This window comes from Dermacentor silvarum, chromosome 1 (genome assembly GCF_013339745.2).
Source record: "Dermacentor silvarum isolate Dsil-2018 chromosome 1, BIME_Dsil_1.4, whole genome shotgun sequence".
Taxonomy (NCBI): Eukaryota; Metazoa; Arthropoda; class Arachnida; order Ixodida; family Ixodidae; genus Dermacentor; species Dermacentor silvarum.
The window spans coordinates 211,268,196-211,289,847 of record NC_051154.1 but is presented as its reverse complement, the minus strand read 5'-3'; the positions used below and the strand labels follow the sequence as shown (position 1 = coordinate 211,289,847).

General features: G+C 50.5%; 1 long non-coding RNA gene across 2 annotated transcripts in view; it reads right to left on the bottom strand.

Moving 5' to 3' along the window:
* LOC125942019 (uncharacterized) overlaps positions 1–19,712 on the bottom strand; it is a 39,763-nt gene extending 20,051 nt beyond the window's left edge. For both annotated transcript variants that reach the window (XR_007464741.1, XR_007464740.1), the window contains exons 1-2: positions 19,544–19,712; positions 14,292–14,379 (exon numbers count right to left, since the gene is read on the bottom strand). This is a non-coding gene — a long non-coding RNA (uncharacterized LOC125942019). The remainder of the gene's footprint in view (positions 1–14,291; positions 14,380–19,543) is intronic.
* Positions 19,713–21,652: the final 1,940 nt, after the last annotated feature.

Below are 21,652 nucleotides of genomic sequence, written 5' to 3'. Positions count from 1 at the left end.
ACCTTGGAAACCAGACAATTTCATACCTCTCCACCATCGGTTACGAAGTACTTAGTTGGATTGTCTAGTATGATTCCGCGTTTCCTCATCACGAGATGCCTGTTGTTGTTTTTTATTATTATTATTATTGTAATGAAGATCAAATAATAATGATAAACGATGTATCGCATAACGCACAAGCGGTAACATTGGCTTACCGCATTCACCCTTATCTACAGATTTAAAGAGAGAAAGAGACAACTTCGATTGCACCGTCCAGCCCCAAGGACGACGTGTTTTCTATGGGCCAATTAGTGAAATATTGTTGTTCTGAGCAGCTAGCAGGTAATTGGATCCGCACCATTGCAACAACGGGGGCGAACGCGTATGTAGGTGCAGCTGTATAGGTAGATATATTTATACACACACCTATAGAAGCGACGTCACGCACGCGAGGAGAAAATACGCCACTATATACCCTGTGACCGCGCACCCGCGCCGTCAACGACTCACGCCGGGTGTAATTGAAATAATTGTCGAGCTTCACCGAGACCTTTGCAACAGAAAAGCCATATGCAAACACATCGAGCAAGCGAGAGTGCGCCGCGGTAAATTTTGCAGCGCGAGTTTTCGCTCTCTCTCTCGCTCTCGCTTTTTTTCCTCGTGCGTGCACATCAGCGTGCACACGCACATACACGATTCGTCTAAACACACGACGCGCGAGGAGGCACGAAACGCGCGGCGGAGCGATGATTTTATGCCGCGCCGTGTGCGAGCTCTGTTTGCGCGAGCGATTGTGTGAATCACGACCGCTGAGTCACTGATTCAATCCGCGCTCGGATCCCGTCATTTATTCGGCTTTGGCCGACCCCGCGCCGCCGCCTCACGACCGACCCTGCTCTGCATGCAAAACCGATTGGGCAGAAATTACGAGCCGGCTCCAGGCCGCCACTGCATGCATACATCGACGTGCGCGCGCGAGATTTTTCTATCGGATATGCGCGCGCGCGCGCGGTTGCATACATTTATCGGGGACGCACAAAAGGTGTTCCTTCGCTCGCGCCGCGGGTCTCGGATCGCTGTGAGGCCGGCGAGGAATATAAAATTACTCCGCGCCGTGGCCGGTGGTGACTGAAGAAGAAACGCCGGGCTGATTTGAATACACTCATTCGGCGGCCGCTTCGGTATGCGCGTTATGTATCGCGTGTTTGACGAAAACACCGATGGCCTCAATCCACGGGTATCGCACTTCCATGAAACGTGACCGAACGCGCCCATAGGGCCGATCTGTATCTTGCATGGTCAGCGCGCTTATAAGGTATACGGCCGGGCTTCTTTCCTTGATTTTTTTTTTTTTTCTATACGCGCGGCTATACCTACCGACATCTCATCTTGCGTATAGAAACTTTCTGGAGGATTGACAGCAGCGCCAAAACACACAGCCTACACAGCGAGTGCAAGAAGTGAAACGGGAGAGACGCGATGAACATTCGCCGTGACATCTCCTCCGATCGTTCGTCACGAGGCAAGAGTGTCTGAGATGTGAAAATGTCCAAGTGCGCGTGCTCCGTATGACTCGGCATGCTTGCGATCGAGATTAGAAGCGCGGACATTCGGCGCGTAACACTCAGACGAACGATGGAGCGTGAGTCGTTGATTCGAATATCGTCTCATTTCCTTCATTTCCCATAGGGTGATAAGTGATAGTTCTAAGTGAGAGCGTTTAGGCGCACTTTCAAGCCAGTGCAAGGGGCATACAGTCGAAAGCAGTCTTGTGGTGCGAGTTTCGAACAGACAGGTTACTGAAAGCCGTCATGTTGTGGCTTTGGCGCGATGTGGGCATGTTTTTCTTGGCGACTTTTCTGAGGCGTCAATTTTGCCTAAGCAATGAACTACTTTCTGAGATATACTTATGTAATAGAGGTCTGCATTCGTGTTTTCGCCTACTTGCGAAATGGAGTATAGCCGGAAGCAGATTCTTTTCAAACTAGATATTTCCATCCGTTCCCCCTTGTTGTCCCCGAGCACGTGCCGGCCGGCCAGCCAAAAGTGTCATTTTCTCCGCATTGTGCACGTCATGATCTCGGCACGACATGAACAGACCGATTAGCTCAAGAGTTCTTCGTGTATGTAACACGCCACGCCTGCATTGTCTTTTCCAGCCCCACAAAAAAAAAAAAAAAAATTGTTTTGCATTAAATGCCCAAGTTACGTGCAGTCCGAGATCAAGGATCGAATACGGACTCGGCAGCATCTTTCTCTCTCTCTCTCTCATCGGCCCCATCCCCTTGCACATAACTTTCGAGAATCATTAATACTGTCGTGACGTACGCAGCGCAAGGATGTTATGACTCAAAGAGAATTCTGCACTCCAGCGACTCTTTTATTTATTTATTTATTTATTTATTTATTTATTTATTTATTTATTTATTTATTTATTTATTTATTTATTTATTTATTGCAAATAGGTTTAACTGTTAAGAGGATTCGCTGTTGGTATGAACAGCGCGCACTAATTAAGGGCCAGGAAAGGGAGACGAACACAACTGGCAAGCAAACGCTGTGTCTGTCTTCTTTACTTGTCCCGTTCGAAATGGTGTTTACGATTGCGTTTGCGGGAAGCTTATTTTGCTTTGTACTTACGAGTCAAAAATCGCGCGAAAGCTCAGCATAGTTTGCGCGTCCAGCTGCCAAAGGCACATTGCCACGCTCACATGACACTAGTGGGCCCGGGGTGGTACGTGGGCGACGTTTTTCTTAGCCTTCGGGCGTAGGTATATAAGCTGAAGAGGCGATGACGCTCGACAACATGACAACAACGGCAGCGTTAGCGGCGGCAGAAGGACAACGGCACACACGGCGCACGATGCGTGATAGACGGGTGGATAAAGTAAACGCAGTTTTGAGCCCAGTACTGAATAGTCGTAGTAAAATCTTTAAAAAAACAGCACTGGTGAGCGCAGTTAACGAAACCTATCACCGAGAACGCCCTTTTACACGCGTCATGTTTCTCGTACACACGGTATTCGCGCCTCTGCCGCGCTGATATTAAACTGCGCAGCCGCTAAAGCACGCGTCGCATTAAGCAGTTGCCGCAAATGACTTCGGTATACAGCGCACCGAGCTCTAGGATACGGCGGCGGCTAATGAGAAGGTCGCATCGATAACAATGCCGTGCGTATGCTCGGCTCCTCCGCGGGTCGTCCCTGCAGGACCGGTGCCGCCAACCGCGCGCCGGCCCTGTCTCGGACAATTGTGCCCAGCGGTTTCGCGGCCAGCTCTGGCCCCCGCGCACTCGGTCGCCGCGCGCCCGCAGCCGGGTCCTCGTCGCGTCGGAGAGCGCGCGCGGTTTCAGCTCCCCGCGGCGAGGCCTCCGCGCTTCTAATTTTAAACGGCGCGCTCCGCTGCCGTGCCGCCCCAAAGATGTCGGTGCGGTGGGCTCGCGCGTGGCGCGCCCGCGGCTATTTCGGGCAGCGGGACGCCGCGCCCACCGCCGGGGCACTTCGCCGAAATCAAAGAGGCGCCTCCGATCGCCCAGCTCCGCTTCCCTCCCACACCGCCACGCTGCGTGCAAGGCGGTATAGGAGGGGGTGTGCGAAATAAAACACTGTGTCGCCATCTCGAGCGCGTGCATGAACTTGGGCACCCGGTGTTTGTGTGCGTGGGTCGCACTTGGGGGAGACTCGTCGTCCCCGCCAGCGGGTCGCAAAAGCCGCGCGTATAGTGATCCCGCAGACGAAGCGCAGCGCGACTTCGACGACGTGAAAAGGGCAACGCGAGTGCCCGACCGCAGCTCGGCGGTGTCGTATATACCCGCGATGAGTGAGCTTCGACTAGTATAGAAAGCCCCGGTCTCAGACTCGTCGTGTGACGGGCACATTGTCGCTCTTGCGGAGCTGCGCTTATACATATATCGTCGCATCCTCGAGCGCTCATTCGGAGCGGCGAACTTGCGTGAGCGTGCGATGAAGTTATATGTCCAGCTTGCGTATAGCTGTGTGCGGGTAGCTACTGAGGGCGTATTAAACACCCTGCGTTTACGGCTATAAGATGCCATCTACTGGCTGTTATGTGGAATTTAGTCGGCGCAATGAACCACACGCGCATTGTATCGTCTGTTGTATATACTGCGAAACCTGAGTACCCAAGATGAAATACGGGTCGTGACTATAGTGCATGCTCTCGATTACTGACTCCTCGCAAGATATTGGCAACGTTTGCGCTAGCAGAGACGTAACAGTAACCTGGAGACCATCACTCTGTATAGCAAAATTTTTTTTTTTCTGCCGGCTGAGCCATCGCCTGATAAATACGGAAGAGGACACTCGCAATACACAAGAGACGACGACAGACCCGACGCTGTTTATGTCACTTTCTCTTGTGGCTCATTTATTTATTTATTTTAACAACGGAGCTGTCCAAGCTCTTGGTTAGGCCGCGTAGTGCGAACAAAAACTGTGGGCCGATCCTGGAGGTAGTGCAGAATGGCACATACCCCTGTGAACTAACCAAGCTTTAAGCTCGAGGATGGCCCGTCGAGTACCCGCCGTGGTGGCTCAGTTAGCTAAGGCGTTGCGCTGCTGAGCACGAGGTCGCGGGATCGAATCCCGGCCGCGGCGGCTGCATTTAGATGAAGGCGAAATGCAAGAACGCCCGTGTGCTTGCATTGTAGTGCACGTTGAAGAACCCCAGGTTGTCAAAATTAATCCGCAGCCCTCCACTACGGCGTGCCTCATAATCAGAACTGGTTTTGGCACGTAAAACCCCAGAAAGAAGAAAGTCCGTCGAGTGTACGCCGCGAAACCTCCGCCTGGCGATGACGTCACCATGCGTCGCCTAGCAACGCTTCGCCCCAGCTGTGCCGACCGCGCCGAGCCTCGCCGCAGCTGCGTGAGCCGTGAAGTCATCGCGCGCGCCGCATCGCTTCGCCTTAGCTTTGCCGAGCCATGACGCCACCACGCCGTGCGGAGTGGTTGCCGCGACTGCGCAGACACGGAGCTATGCCGTGACGTCACTGCGCGGACCCACGGGATATATAGCTCCTCGTCGCCGCCGCGGCGACACCAAAAATTAAGCCCCGCCGTCTCCGCGCCCAGCACATCGCCGCGGTCGAAGAAGAGCGTCACTCCCGAAGTAGCTGCGCGGCGGCTACTTGAGAGCGAATGAGACGACTTCAGTCCGATCCCGAGTATCGCGGCGGCGAAACGTCGGTGATTCGCAGAACATCCGGAGTTACGAGCCCGCGAAACCGAGCAAAAGCCTTTGAGCGTCCAGAAGCCTCCAGATACCTTAATGACCTAAAGTTACTTAATACCTTAATGACCTAAAGATACCTTAATGACCTAAATACCTTAAAGTTCGTTTCTCTTTGGCCTGTCGATGATTCCGGGGTGATCTTGTGGAAAACGTGGCCGCCAGCTTCGCTGTTTGCCCAGTGTTCGCACCACTAGTGTAAAGCTGTCCCTAATTTTTTTTTTTTTTTTGCAAGGGCGCTATTCTCCTCGTGACGTCGCATACAAAGTGAACCAATAATTAATCATTGTTGAAAAGTTGCTGACCGGAGCGTGCAACCTGCGCGATATCGCCAGTCAGGACGGCATTAATCCAAGTGTGCATTTTTGAGGTCGTCGCACTATTGGTAAACGGGTCATGGTTTAGCTCCATGAACGTACGTTCATGGCCGGAGCTCGTGGTATATTCTGTTGGACCCTTCGCGCCTGCACCATTGAAAGCTGTTTTACCCTTTTCTTCTGTCATATATGCAAGTGACCCCGGCCTGTTTCCAGGTTTTCCCAACGGTGTAAAACTGTGCATATAAATCTGTCCGGAAAATTAAGTTCTTCGTGAGAACCCATCTGCAGTGATCTTCCCGACGATTAAACAGACCGCTAAACTACTTGCGTTGACAGCTGCAGTCTGGTTGCGGAAAAGTGCGCAGTGGCACGACGCAATTGGGCACATGCACGGATGGCGCTTTGCTTGCCGAGCAATAATTGCCAAGCGAATCCCCTCAAGTGCCGCTTATACGAGCGCTCCCGACGGCGAGCGCGAGCTTCGCAATCGTTCACCCGACGCCTGCGGCTCTCCCCACCGACGCTGCGCGCAAGCCTCGCGAGAGCGCGGCGGCAGCAGATGTTTCGGGATGCCGCCCTGGGGGAGTCTGGAGGAGGGAGGGGAACTCTCACTTGCCTCCTCGGTCTTCCGAGACGTTCGTCTTTTCCCCCGTCGGCCCTTGAAGCGCTCTGTCCTCGCTGCTTTTTGCTCTTCTTTTGAGGCTCCACAGCTCGTCGCCGCTTCTCTTCCATCTGTTGATCTTCTCTCGGCATATATATATACTTCGTTTACGCGAGGCTTTCCAACGCTTTGGTGGACTTGGCTGACTGCATGCTCCGCGCGTGTCAGGTGAACACCAGCCCATAAGACCTCATAGATGTAGCTGAAACTATAGACACGTACTATTTTAGCACATCGCTGACGTCCAAAAAAGAAAAAAGAAAAAGACAAGAAAGCTTTTGTTCTCGCTGAAATGAATACCTTTTTATGACACTCGTTGTTTATTTTTTTCGTTATTAACTTTTCGGGCGCACAAATATCAGCGCTAATTTATTCACTCGCCGTCGTCAAGCGTGAACCTATATACTTATACGCTCCATTTTCGCGGCATTGCAGTCATGTGCACACCCCCGCAAACGCGACGGGACCGTGCCGCTCGTATCGACATATAGTTATAAGATGTTGTCATGCTTTGGTATAAATATTGACTATTTTGATTTATTCGCTTGATTAACAGTTACCTTATTTCGTGAACGCTTCGTGAGTACATCTAATATTCTAGCTGCACGTATATATGCGCAGTTCCGCGATGACGCGCTGTTTTTCACTGCCCTTTCTATCAACACCTGCTTGAACATTGCCTAACGACGTTCTGTAGTCTAAACACTGCCACAGAGTCGGTTAGTGGTGTGCAAAACAGTGTGCCATACTGCTGCCTATAACATCGGTAGTCGCGTCGCTGCAAATTCAAGGTCTGCAAAATCAAATTGCTGTGTCCCCATTTTCTAATGCCGGATTAAGCGGCCGCTAGAGAGATTTAGTACCGCATCCGTGATGCCGCGCGTACACTGCAAGCAAACGCTGTACGGCATGCAGTGTTGCGTGACAGAACAGGCACTTTTAGTGCGCGGGAGTGCCCGCCAGTTACGCCAATATTTTGTGACAGCCATATCTCTATAGAATAACACATCAAAAATCCCCAGTTTAATGCTACAATTCCTAGATTAGTATGCATGGTAGTTTTCGTGTGACGATGTCCTGCCTAATTAATACGTGCTTCACGATGACGGTGTTGGCTCTATAAACGAATAAACTAGAAGAATACGCAACACGAGCTTCTTGTACCTCGAGCTCTTCTCGTCTGTGATGCTTGTACACGTGATTAAGAATTCACTTCAACTCGTCCAACTTCCCATCAACATTCCACTGCTCGCCCGTCACTGCTGTTCATTTGGCGTGAACAGTTCGCTTGCGTAAACTGCAGGCTCCCCCCGTGGCGGGCAAGTGTGTACACGAAACAACAACATATGTAAAACAAAAAAGAATGCACGATTCCTTTGGTAAATTTTCAGAACGGTACCAGCGTTATAATGAAAACAACAACCACAACAACAACAAAAGAAGATAGCATTAACATGTATACGTGGAACAGAAAAACATCTGTAAGTTTGTTTAAAATGAAAACATATTATGTACGTCGGCTTCAAATAAGATGTTATCCGCATTACAAAAGGAAGAAGCTATGTTTCGTGCAGTGAGTTGGTTCCTCTGCATTCAGAATGCATCTGCATTCAGTTGATTCCGACCAGGCTTTGACGTAGTCGGGGTGGTGATTCGGCGCAGTCCCCACCCATCCTTTCTCTCGTACGATATGTGAAGCTCTTGCTCTATACGTCAACGCTCGCGTGCAACTCCGTATACAAAGTGCAGCAGGCACGGCCACGTGTGTAGGCTTCCTAAGCTTTTCAAGTCTAGGCTCCCTATACATGGCTTGCACGTGACGTCACGTCCGCCCGCGCCGCTGCGTCCGCGCCATGCCGGAGCACCGCGCGCGCCGCCTTCGCATCTGATCGCGTGCGCTTATGCGGTCTCACTGTGTTTTCTAAGCGGATTTCACCGCTCCTCGCTAGAAATGCCACCCGTTTACAGTAGGCCTGCGTTTAACGAGGCATTTTGCGCAGGACTGATCGGTTCGGCGCGTGCACGATATCAAGAAAAAGTGAAACTGTGCGACGATGTGGACCCGTACACGTTGCGACTGAGTGCGGATACGACGATGGACGTTAGCGCTTTCCCCGAGGTCTCGCACGGATGCATTGTAAACTGCCTAGTTTTCTCTTCAAGCTTCGCGACACTGGAGGAAATGAAGGCTTATAAATCGCTTGAATCCCACAACTACTTCACAAGCGGTTGGGTGAAAACACTGTCGGCGAAGCGGCAGCAAGGAGAAAAGGTGCTCCTACTAGGAGATGTAGGCTGCAGCCCCCGTTTTCCATGCCGCATTTTGTTTACAACAGTCAGAGGCATTCCCTGGTTAGTCAGTTGTGCGTGCAGGAGACACGCAAGATTGGAGCTTGGTGCAGAGAAGAAACGAACTGATACTGTCCATTTAACAACCACGCAAAAGCGGAGTTTATGTGCTAGGGTCTGAAAATTTTCAAACAGGATATGTAGCTTGCGCGAGTGTTTTGTGGCTGGGAGAATGATGTGCGTACTTTCCATGCTTTATTTGGATCGATATTTCTGCATTGTTTACATGTATGTTTTGATTTCAACAGTTTTCAACGGGCTGTCTGTGTATGTGCGGTCGTCGTCACCGTCGTCGTAGCGGTTTTGGGTGGCGTTGCGCCGACTATAAAAGCTCTTGCCGGTGCAGCGGTCACCGCGTCGACCTTGGGAGTCGTTCGTTTAAACCATCGCCTTGCAGCACGCTCGTAGCGCGCAGTACCTTCATTATTTGCTTTGTAGCCTAGCAAAAGCGTTGGCTCCCAGTCCGGGTTCGTTTCTTCACAGAGCTTGGGCGGTCTTCCTACAAATGCAAACAAATGTGATTCTAGTTCAGCGTTAAGTGCGCATTATGTAATATTGCGCAGGCTTAGCTGTTACGAAGTGGGCGCCGCACACTCGAATGTTTGGGAGATCGCCCTTGAGATCAGCACGCTTGATACGCGCAAGCCACAGGCTGCGCCGCTTCGAGCTAAGTGCTTTCGTTCATTCGTCTTGCCATTCCACAACCTTCGGAAGCCGAAAAAGGTTCGTGTTTGCCGACTCCTTCCTCGAGCTGCTTTTACTGCGGTTGCAACACCCAACAACTGCGCAAATAGCCATTGCAAAACAGTGCCATTCGCATACGACGGTTCTTTATTCTATGATACGACTAACAGCGTGGTGCTATATGGTGGTGCTCCGGTATGGCGGAAACCTAACCCAGCATTGGCGGAAGTGACGTCAGTGCAAGCCATGTATAGGTCACGGTGTACCTGGCCTCCTCATATATACCGGCTACGCACGCCTTGGATTCAAGGCTTTCCGAAAATTTTACTCGTCACTAGAGAAAAACGTTTCGCCGGAGGAGCAACTTGTTATAATCGCCTGCATATAGTTTACACGAGCACGCTCGACACTCTCATCTTTCTATTTCCCTTTCCCTTCCTCCAGCGTAGGGTAGTCAACCAGACGCATTTCTGGGTATACATCCCTGCCTTTTCTCTTTCTTTCTTCCCTCTCCTCGACGGTTTCTCCGAAGCTTAGCTACTGCCTATAGCGCATTAACGCGATGTCACGCGAGGAACCTAACCAAACCTTTTCAGTCAAAAATAACTGCGCGAATAAATGTAGCTAGCCTCCTCTTCTAATTTTAACTGAGGCTCAGCTGCTTGACCGCAGTCAATGCGCCCGTGCAGCTTGGCGATTAGTCGTTTGACAATTAAGCTTCCGACGTATACTTCAGTAACACTGTCTGCAGCGAGCGAGATTTGCATACTTTCTCCAGCTCGAAGCGTATAAGAAGCGTGTCCTAATCGAATCACCACCGTGGAGCACATGTGCTCGATGATTGCAATCCATCCTGGATATTTGACAAAAGCTCAGTGGCTAACCTGCCACCTTCCTGTTTTCTTTTCTTTCGCTCTCTCAACTTCCCTCTACTCTCAGATATTCGTCTTGTTATAGCGGTTGCAGCTATGCAGTGTATGGGAAACATCAAAACAACGAAATTCACAGTTTTAGAAATAGCGCAGCCAGGCGTCTTTGCATACCAAAGTTGCACACCCTGACATGCGTTCTTTTGTGTATACCCTTTTTGGCATTCTTTCGTATACTCCCGGCGGTTTGCGTCGCCTAACTTCAGATGCAGCACGAAACTTCAAATTATATCAATTCAAAAGACTTCAAATTATATTGTTACATCATAACCTGCGGATGTAGCTTTGCCTGTATAACTGCGTTTTTTTTTTTTTTTTTTTTTTTGTATCCTAATCGCAGACAGCATGACGTAGACCGTATCACGGTCTACGTCATGCTTTGCCAGTTCAGACGGCGTTGTTCCGCCGTTCAACTTTCGCACCGCCACTGTCAAAGCAAATTGTGTTGCTCACAATGCATGTGCGTTCATGGCTTTGGTCATAATCGCGTCTATAATGCTATTATACTGCTATATATGTTACAATCAGCGAGGCAGGGACAGCAGGGCAGCCAAATTTTGTGGCACGCTCGAGACAGTAGAGAGTTTTAAATTAGGGGACTCAAGAGTATATTGCGTTTCACTTGCGTACGCAAACCGCTTCTGCCATAGCAAAACACAAGCAGACTTCATGCAGCCAAATTCAGACTTCATGCCAAATTCACAAAGGTTTTCGTTCGTAAAGTGGTCTTTCCCATTGGCCGGCTGCCTTTGCTAATGATATGTCCAGCATCAGGATTAAGCGAATCGTTTTCTTACAAACGAGCTTTTGTCTAAATAGAGTTAGTAAATCGCTATATAGTAAATGCACGCGTTTACTACTCGTAGATTACTATGTATTTTACTACCTTCTAACTAGTTCTGTACTAGCCAGCGGCTAGTAAAGCCAGTACGTTCTGCGTTTACTAGCCAGAAAGGCTTCTTAGTAGTTTTTACTAAGTACCTACTAAGCAACTACTACCTCGTCTGGCCGTGTCCTATATTATGCTGTGACTGTGACAGTGTTATGCAAAATTGAGATAAACTGATAGGATTAATTGTTCATTAAGTTGGACTAACAGTTCTGTGCGACGCCGTAGCACACATATATGCAGACAGAAGGCTTTAAAAATTTGTGCGCAGAGCTTTAATTGATCATTTAACAAAATGCATAGGGCGCTCACCGGTGCAACATGTGCTCCATCACACTAGGGAGTTATAAATACTCTTGAAGTTGCTCTTCGAGTAAGTGTCGTGTAGCACCTTTGTCGTTCTGTATGTGTATTATTGCCTGTCGTTGCTTCTTGGAAATATGTAGTACATTCTTACCCCGAGCCAGTGCGCCTCAATGTCCCTGGTAAGCATTACGTATACATATATACATTTGATTGATGCCATAATATATAGCAAGAGGACGCGGTCCTCTTTTACTCATATATCTTTTACTTTAACTTTCTTACGCTTTTACAATATCATCCAAAACCATTTTACAAAAGCATGGCAACATCGAATAGGCCCCATTGTATTGTTGGTAATTACAATTCAGTTGCGTTAGTAACTGCACTGCCGAGGTAGTATTTCGTTAGTACTAAGTTAGTGCTTTTTTCTAGCTTCAGCAGGCAGTGAAAAGTACTAACCTTCATTTTATTACCTGCACTTACTAAGGAGGTAATGCTTTTTGGGACACGTAACGTGTTAGTATTTAGTTAGTGAATATGACGACCCTTTTTTTTTTTTTTAAGAGTGCAGGTTCATGGGTACTCAAACCCGCTTGCGTACCTTGTAATCTAAATCTCTCTAGTGTCGCCTGCTGACTTGTCGCCCGCCTCTTTCCGACTGTATTTTAAAACGAGGAAGATGCCACGCAACTACCAATACTAAAATATTCAAGCAAGCGCATGCAGCTACGAAGCCGCCTGCCCAATAGGTGGATAGCAAAATCTCGGTTGTCGCAAGGGATTGTGGGGTACGGCGTATTCTGCTACAACTTCCGGTTTGAGACCACGACGCCCTCTATGCCGCCGTCACTTCATGCCCATGCTTCGCGCGCTTTTTCTTTTATATACTGCGGAACTTTGGTGAAAAACCACGATGCAAGCACCGCTGGGCAGTTCCAAAACGTAGGTGTGAGCTATCGCTCCTTCGTACTTATGTTGGCGCCCTTAGACTCGTGTATTTTTAGGTGGCAGGCATTTCATGCCCTAACGTGTTTGTGTCGCGTCAAATAGCCATATAACGTTTATCAAGCGCAAACGTTTGTCGAGCGCAAATAAACCTTCGTTATAACTTAAGAACTAGTTTTTAATAAGTGGTAAGTCAACCTAATAAGTGACTGTTTGTTTGCTGCTGCGCGTACCCGTGTAACAAAATATATTCGCCGTCGTTGTAATGCTTCCCGTTACAAACGGTGTAGTCGATCGCTTCATCCGCTGTTTTGTCTGCAGCGGTGCCCACCGCGCGCCATGTCGTCGGCTGCTGTGCCTTCGCGGTCTCCCGTTTTTTGTCAAGAGACGCATGTCGTGAATAACTGCAGAGAGAAAGCACTGATTTAAGTATCTGAAAGTGCGCGAATTATTTTGACGTTACCTCTCCCGCCTCTTTCGTGCAGCCTCAGTTGCTTTTTCGTTGTACCGGAATAAAGACGGCACATAATCAATGTGCTGAGAATCCTTGTTGGGTGCACGTGTGTGTATTTAACTGATTTTTAAAAAGGGGGTGTTTGTACTAGAACGTTAGCAGACGAAGTTATTCGCCAAAACACTTGCCTGTGACGAAATGATCTTCACATATTCTGGCTCCTACGTTCGGTACCCACAGCTCGCTGTTCACGGTCGCTCGTTTGACGGCAACTGCCCATTCACGTTTGTGCGCTTCATTCCATGAAAAACTAAACATTTTTTTCCTTCCACGGAAGAGTTCACCCACCCTAATGCCGAGCAGCCAACCATAATCACGTTGCTGAAGCGTGTTTTCTTCGCGAACAGCGGGAAATCGCACTGTAGAAACTGCTGACAAGGCTGAACGAAGCAACAGACGCGCTAACCCTCGAACCGGAAGTCGCTAGCTGACGACATCGTCATTTTGCTATCCACCTATACAACAGGAAACAGCCTCGGTCAAGAATATCACGGGAGCAGATATATATCTAAGAGCTGTTTATATATTGCGGGAGAAATCACGCGACGACGCCGTGAGTACGTGCCATGCCGTCGGTCGGATCGCGGAAGAGTTCAGAAGAAGCGACCTTGGAAGACGGACAAGGAACTCCAGGCTAGCGATTCAGCTTGTTTCCGTCTTCAGATTCAAACCTGTTCTCTCTCTCTTAAGCCTTGCTCTACATATACAAGTTTTCATAACGTTCACAGTGCGCTGGTAACAGTAACAGGAGCACAAAGCCCATCCCTTTCTAGCAAAGTCACCGCATTGCCGGAGAGTGGCCGTCGCTCTCGACTCGCGAAAAATACAGAGTAATGTTCTCTTGTTTCCACCTCGTTCAACCGGTCGGACACCGTCGTTGGGCGCTGTTTCACATATCGTCCCCGCGCTAGATTTCTCGCTGCCACGCGCACGCGCAGTTCGGAATCGAGACGGTATAAGAGTTGGCCCGCGTGAGGAGGGCGTAAAAGAATACAAATAAAGTGAACGGGGCGACGCAATAATAAAAGCTCGAGAGCGGCGAATGGAGAGAGGCTGACCTAACGCAGCAGCAGCAGCCAGGAGAAAACGCACTGCCTTTGCTCTGTTTGCTTTGCCGCTGCCTATGGGCTTCATAGGTGGCGAACAATGAGAGCTGACGATCAAGCTGATAGACCGCCGCGCGTCGCCCTCCTCTCCCCACTTCTTTTTTTTCCTCCTCTTTTCGCCATCGCGCATCTGCGCCGGAGACGCGCCTGATTGGTCGCCTTCGGTCACGTGGCATCATTCGGCGCGCGTAGCGTCCCTCTCTTTCTCCACGCTCTCGCTGCTGGTAATCTCCCTCTCCCTAATCGGACACCGCGCTGCGCCCTGACAGCGAAACAACGGACCAAAGAGCAAAAGCATGGCAAAAGCGGCACAAAAGAGAGAACGGGACCGCCGCCATGTTGGGTGCATGACTCACCAGCCGTCTGCGCATGAAACTTTGCTGCAGCCGCGTTGCTTCCAGAGGAGAGCACTTTGAAACAGGCTCCCATAAACTTGCGTATTCTCTTGGCGCAACGAGATAGAGAGAAAAAAAGAGAGAGAGAGCGCGAGATAAATAATAACTTGTGCGTCAGTTCCGTCATTTTGACAAAGTATGAGCTTCTTTCTTTTCTTTAGCAACAAAATATGAGGCGCTGAAAGACGCACACTCGCAGAAACAGACGCGGGCGGTAGCAAAATGAGCGCCTGTTTCGGTGCGACTGTTGCATGCTCGGAAACGCCAAACTCGTTATAGACACGAGCGCGTCGTGCTCGATACGTTGGTGCCCGCTGTGTGTGTTCTCCACTCTCATTCAGAGAAACTACAAGATGCGACGCTTGATGTGTGCATACGACACTCATCCAAGGGCATCTTATGCCCACAGCCAACTCCGTTTCTCGCTCGATCCAACCTATAGCTATACGCCACTGCGGAAAAGAATGTTAACGGCTTCACTTCGCTCAGCAACGGTGACGCACCCGCCGCTCTTCTATATAGTGGTGGAATGCAAGGTTAAATAGAATCCCCAGCGTTGTGAGTCACTACGTCGGGCTTTGCACGAAAACGCCTTCTTACACTAAATTCTGTGGTTTTACGGGCCAAAACTGTCGCGGGTTCGATTCCGGCTGCTGCCGTCACATTTCGATGAGGGGCGAAATGCAAAAGCGCTTGTGTATACTTAGATATATACTCAGTTTCCTACCTCGCGTGCAAAACTGTGGAGGCCGGAGATTATATTCTACGGCAGCTGCGTTCGCGCCAACAAGTAGTTCGTTCTTGCCAGCAAATATAAGGTGAAACTCATTTATTTAGAATCGGTATTAAGTGAAAAAAAAAGTAATCCTTAAAAAGCAACAAGCTGTGTACTGTGTATTTCTACAGCTGCTTATACGTTGTTTTAGATCAATTTACTCATCGTTTTCTTTTTTCTTTTTTTGGGGATTATTTATTTGCAGACCGTTTCGGCAGTCTCACGTGCATGCACGCTCTAGCAAACGGCGTTGGCGTGCAGCGAAGCGTAGACAGAACGCGCGGAGTGATACAGTTTGGTTACCGAACTCGGGCGTATAGCTTCCACGGCGTTGCACGCTAAGTCTGAAACGGAGTATAGAGGTGCACGTTAAAGAACTCCAGGTGGGCAAAACTAATCCGGGGCCCCCTCGCTACGGCGTGCCTCATAATCAGATCGTGGTTTTGGCAAGTAAAACTCCAGAAATTAATTAATCTAATTTGCTGCCCGTTTCTCTTGTCATCGGCATCAGTTCATTCTACAGGGCAAGGGTCTCATTCAGAAATGCGTATATTTGTGCAATCTCTTGTGCAATCAAATCAAATTATGGGGTTCAACGCCCCAAAGTAACACAAGGGCTATAAATTATACCCCTAGCGCGCCAACCGAATGTATACCCTGTACTCGCGAATTTTATAGTGCCGCCCTTGACTACACGTTTTCCCTTCATCAGTAATAGACAGCCAGTCATCTGTTGTACACATTACATGCAATTGCCCGCTAAATCGACTTCTATATCTCAATATCTGCCAGAATACACCGTACTGGCGTGTGACCACTAATCTCATTGCGCTGTCCTGCATGGTACCTCCACAAATTATGCCTATCCTTTTCTTCTCCGTCGCTCGTTGCCCTGTCGATAGCTTCCTTCAAAGTTTCTTTGCTATACATAGCCTCCAAGATTCTGTGCCGTGATAGGCACTGGCAGAATGCAGCCTTTTCAGTAATGATTGAAGCGTCTTAAGGTGTCTAGTGCTGAAAACAAGAAATAAAAAGAAATGACAGCCACTATTTGAGGAAGGAGACCTATACGAAAACTGTCCCAGGAAAGCGCACTTTTCCTGCCGGGGATCGACATCAGCGTGGTTCTCGTAGGCCATTCCCGAGGCAGCGCCCAACTCTATGTATACACGAGCGACGTCCCGACCGCCTCGGCTCCTTTGTCGCCGGGACTAGCTCGGTACCGAGTCTGCAAATCCCGCTCGGGTCGGGGAGGTTCGATCGTGCGAACAGTCTCTCTCTATGCACAGCAGCGTGTGTACGCGCGCTATACTGGATATCTCGCTCCGCGATCAGCTGGCCAGCCGATATGGCGCCAAGGGCAGCAGCAGTGGCGGCGCTCCTCCTTTGGAAGCAACGACGAGCTAATCCATCGCGGAAAGGGGGGGAGGGAGGTCGCCCTCCTCCACTCGAGGTTCGGGCCCCGCCGTCCGGATCCGTCACGGAGCCCTCCCTCTTCGTCTGCATCCGAGGAGCGAGCCGGAAACGGTCAGGTCTGAGTAAGATGATGGATGGCGGGCCGTCAGGTGAAGACACGCGCGCGCGCGCGAAAATCTCGGCTGGCAACGGGTTGCCGCCTGATCCGCACACGCCGAAACCCCGGGCGCGCGCGCCATCTGCTATAGATACGCGCGCCGGTGGTGCCGCTTGAGAGCCGAGCTGCAGGGTTTGTTGCGCCGCGCTGTCTGCCCTGCCCGCTTTGTTCGAGCTGCAAGAGCATAATGAGTGTGCCCTCCCGCAGAGACGCGGCATGGCCTCCGACACCGAGCGACAGGCTTCGCTCTCGCGTCGTGAACGCGCGGTGACTCGCGTGAGGGATACACCGCGCAACCTTCATCCATATAGGCCGCGGTATATACGCAAGTCGCAGCATGCTGGGCTCGTGAGCCTGAATTTCACTCAATTTTCTCAAGGAAAAAATGAATGCCTATATAGGTCCCTATAATCATCTGAAAGTCACGCCTCTTACGAAGAGGTGGGACGTATACAATTGAGGGCGAATGTGGATGCGCTTATCATACTATATAGCTAATTTAGGATATATAGCGGGAGTCCTGCGAAGCATTTTATCGCATGGATAGGCTGGCATAGAATAGAAATGTTTTCGCGTTGTAAATAAATACTCCTGGACCACGTCATGTCGTCGCAGCATGAAACAATAATGATTAGTTCAGCACGCGTTAAGATGGGCATGCCATCGCGAACTTGTGGTTTCGAAAGTCTCGCTGCACTAAAAAGACAAGAGCGGTCGCCGAGCACCGTGAAGATACCCTGGAGTAGCTCCGCTCCGAAGCTCGAGATTAGCAGTATACACCTAGATCATTCAGTGTTTATTTCGCCCATGTTTAAAGCCTCACGTTTTGTCCCTCAGTATATATAGAATCTTAGAGATTCGAAAGCCACACGGAGACCGGCCCCACGGTTAAAATCGGCCCACCACGGCTCTTGCGAAGAGCGCAGATGCGAAGTGATCAAGTCATTTATTATTATTATTATTATTATTATTATTATTATTATTATTATTATTATTATTATTATTATTATTATTATTATTATTATTATTATTATTATTATTATTATTATTGCGCTTTTCGACAGAGCGGCCGGCAGATCATGGATTCCATGCTGATCCGTCCAACTTCTCTGTTTAGAGCGGGTCAGCTGTCAAAGAGCGGTGGAAATGCGGCGGCCTTCAATTCGCGCGTATATCGACTATATCGCTTAATAGCGGCGCGAAAATCTCGAGAGTGCGGCTCACGGCGTGGCGCGCCGCGGTTGCTCTCTGCGCCGCGTCGACAAAGAGGGTCTCCGCGATGCGGGCGTCTTGAGAGCCGGAAAGCCGCTTCCCACGACGACGACGACGAAAATGCGCGGCCGAAAGAGGCGGCAGGAAATAATCGTACTGTGCCGACGAGGAAGCCGACAGAGCGTTGGTCGCGCTGATGGGGAACGGCAGGAAGAGAGTGCGGGTTCAGGGGTGGCCACAAATCCCAAGCCGGCTTTGTCGACCTTCGAACGGGCCCCCGTCGAACACCCTTTGTGGGCGCGCGGAGAGAGAAGCTCGCCGCCATTTTTTTATTATTATTGTTGTTATTTCTGCTTCTTTTGGCTGCGCCACCAAGACGGTGTTGTCCGCTCTCGTCGCATGTTGTGCACGTGCAGCTGTTCCTCGAGCCTTGCGGCGGTGAGCGCCGATGGTTGTTCCATTGTGCGTGCGTGAACCAACCGAAACACGGGTCGCAACGTTTCTTGCGGGGGCTGTATATTATATAGGCTACAGCGGGAGCGCGTGTTGCGAGCGAGGTGTTTCTGTCAGCTGTCTCGCGGTGGGTTGTCGACACCTATTTCGCGCGAAAGCTGGATAGGGATAATTGCTTTCATTTTGCTTTGCTCGTTATTCTTCGTATTTTTTTTATCGGAGTGGAAAAAAAAAGGGGAAAAAAGTAAACATTTTGTGCCTCGCGAAACACAGGTTTTGTGTCAGCGTTGCCGACTCTGTAAAGGTGAGCTCGAGACGAATGAACCTAGGGGCGGAAGTGAACCGCCCTCGGTCAAATCTCGCCCATTGGTTTTAAAGCATTCGTGGAAACATTAATATAAAGGCTAATAACGCGATATGAGTGGCATGATGGCGCATTGGGCTGGTGAAATGGCCGCGTCGATGAGATCTTATGTCACACAATCTCATCATGTTTTACTTGGTCTCCCGAGTGTCACGGACATACGTACTCGGTGGCTGAGGTTTTCTGGTGATGCCTGAGAATCTGGACCAGCAATATATGCCCTGAACAACTGTGAAGCCTGGCACGAAGTCATGTCGTCATCACGAGGCCAACAATGCGGAGCGACGTGGAAACGCGAGCGAGACCTCCCGAAAACTCTATACTTGTTTCGCAACACACGCATGCGCACACATACCTCCAAATCTTGTGATTTATAGTGTCTTCGTCTCAGCTGCAGTGCGACACCACCTGACTCAAATAGGGCAAGTGTAACTCTTTAGAGTGTGGCTAGCTTACAAGCGTATTTTGACTGACTCAACAGGCGTTACATTGAAATAGGAAAAGAAGTGTTTCAAGTAAAACACGGTGGTCAATCTGTTCTTGAAACTCGGTAGCAAGTTTACATAAAAATTCAATTTACACGCAATTCAGTCTTTGGAGAAACATCACTAGAAGTTAAATTAAAACGCCGTAGACATTTTCGTAGGGTGGTCGAGACGAAAGAGAAGCGGCTATAGCTGATTTATACGTGACTGAATCCGGTTGATGGCACTGCATATGGGGAAAAGGGAGCACGCGGGCCAGGAGGTCACGTGATGCGGTTATACGACGGGCTATAACGGTATCAGGGACGAAAAAGGCGACAATCGGACGCCGAAGAAGACGATGTAGCTTACCACTGCCCCGTTGTGGGTACGTGCTACGGGCATTCAGGTCAGCAACAACAACATCAGCTGAAGATGAGAGCGAGCTGCGCGTACAGCATAGATGGCGCGCAACGGTGACAGACGGTGGGCAGGACCCAGAGGTCGCGCTCCTTGAGGCGATATACGCGGACGGGCCTTCATCAGCTGCCCCCCTCTCGCACAGTCCTAGAGGCGCAGTGACGCGCTGATTCATATGCAAATGAGCTACGAAATGGCCTCGAACAATGCTGGACGGGCGCGCGCGCTGCCACGGACGGCCCGCGTACTCCTCGACGATGTATACGCGTGTACTGTGTACATGCGCGCGCACACGCACCGCGGCGCGGAACGGCGCCGACGACTGCGTGCGCATAATCGCGGGACTCGTGCGAAGATGGCCTGGCGTCTCCGGCCCTTGGCCACGTACCGACTCTGCGAAGCGCCGTAAAAGAAGCGCCCGTTGACAGCAGGCTGCCGCTCGTTGGCCGCTCGATTCGGTTAACAATGGAGTCTTTTTAACCAGAGCGAGGTCGCGTTGCTTCGGCGGGGTCGCTGAGCTTGAGCGCGGCTGTATGTGGCCACTCCCTTGTCAGACGACCAAAAGAGAACGACAGAGAGAGAGAGAGAATGAAAGAAATGGAAGGAAGAAGAAAAACATATGGGGCCGCGAATCCTCCACGTGTAAAAGCGTCGGCTTAACGCTCAACGATCCTGCCGGACTTGGGGAACGAGAGCGAAGCCGACGAGAACTATTGATTAGCAAAGTTTGCTCGTCGAGCGACGATATGGTAATCGCGGAATGGTTGCGGCAGATTTGAGTGCAAGGAATAATATTTAAAATGATTGCGCAGTAAATTTGGTAGATTTCTGAGAGCTGAATTAAGTGCGTGTGCTCCAGCGCATTTTCGCCCCGCAGCCCGCAGTCTACTGTTTTCTATAGGAGTATTGCTACGAATGAGTCCGCCAGGCGTTGTTCAACTTGTAACGGAGGGCCGAGAAAAACGCCCCGTGCGCACAGACTCGGCGGGTGTTTCTTTCTTTTTTTTTTCAAGTTCATTTGATCCCGTATTAGAAAGCGTTCATTGATACAGAGCGTCCAAGCGCATTTCTTTGAACAACTAAATGTCAAGAGCATGTCCCATTTTCTTTCCTTCTTTAGGGCCTAGAAAACCGACGTAACACAGTAACAAATACAAAAAACAAAAAAAAAAACAAAAAACAGGGGTGGGTCATGGAATCGCGGGACAAAGTTGTGCCTTTTACCCCGCTCCCACTTTTTTTTTTTTCCTATTTTTTTTTTTGGGGGGGGGGTGGGGGTGGAGAGATCCCCTCCAAGGTGCACCTGACTGCAAAACATCCCCGTTCCACTGCGCTCATTTCCGGGTTCAATCCGGTTGACCCGTATCGCAGGTTTTACTGAAGACGCGGGGTCGCGCCCCCCCTCGTGTCAGACCAAAGGGGCCCGAGAGAGAGCTCGCCATAACACGTCTCCTCGCCTTCCTCCCGCTCCACTCCCCCCCGCGTCTCAAAACTCGCCATTGAAATAAACCGACCGGAGCCAATTAAACGGAGGCGCGGCTCCTGCCGACGACTCTTCTTCGCCGAGCCGCGTGGCGTCGTCGGTCGGTGGGGGGGGGGGGGGGGGGGGGGGAGCCGGACGGCGCTCGCCCGGTGTGCGGCTCGCCTCGGCTCCCGGGCCGGCCCCGGCGCAAGCGCTGGCGGCACGAGCCGCGGGTCTTCCTTTCCTTATTAACGCATGGCGGGGCAATCGACGGTCGATGCCGCGCTCCCTCCTTCGAGAAGCGGCGGTGCTTACACAGGACGCCCCCGCCGGGCTGGAGTGTGGAAGGGGCACCGCAGCTTTTGCCCGCGTCCGAGTGTCTCGCCGTAATAGCAATAAAAAGCACCCCCGCCGTCAGGGACGCCCGGCGGTGGGGGCAGCCGCAGTTCTCTCGCCGCGCCGGAGGAGCGAACGGGGAGAAGAAAAAAATAATAATAATAAAAGGGGGGAAGCCGCGCGCGCATCGCGCGCTCGGAGAGCAAAGAATCAAAAAGAGGCCGCCCCCGCAAGGAAGAAAGAGTGGCCGCGCGCCCGGCACA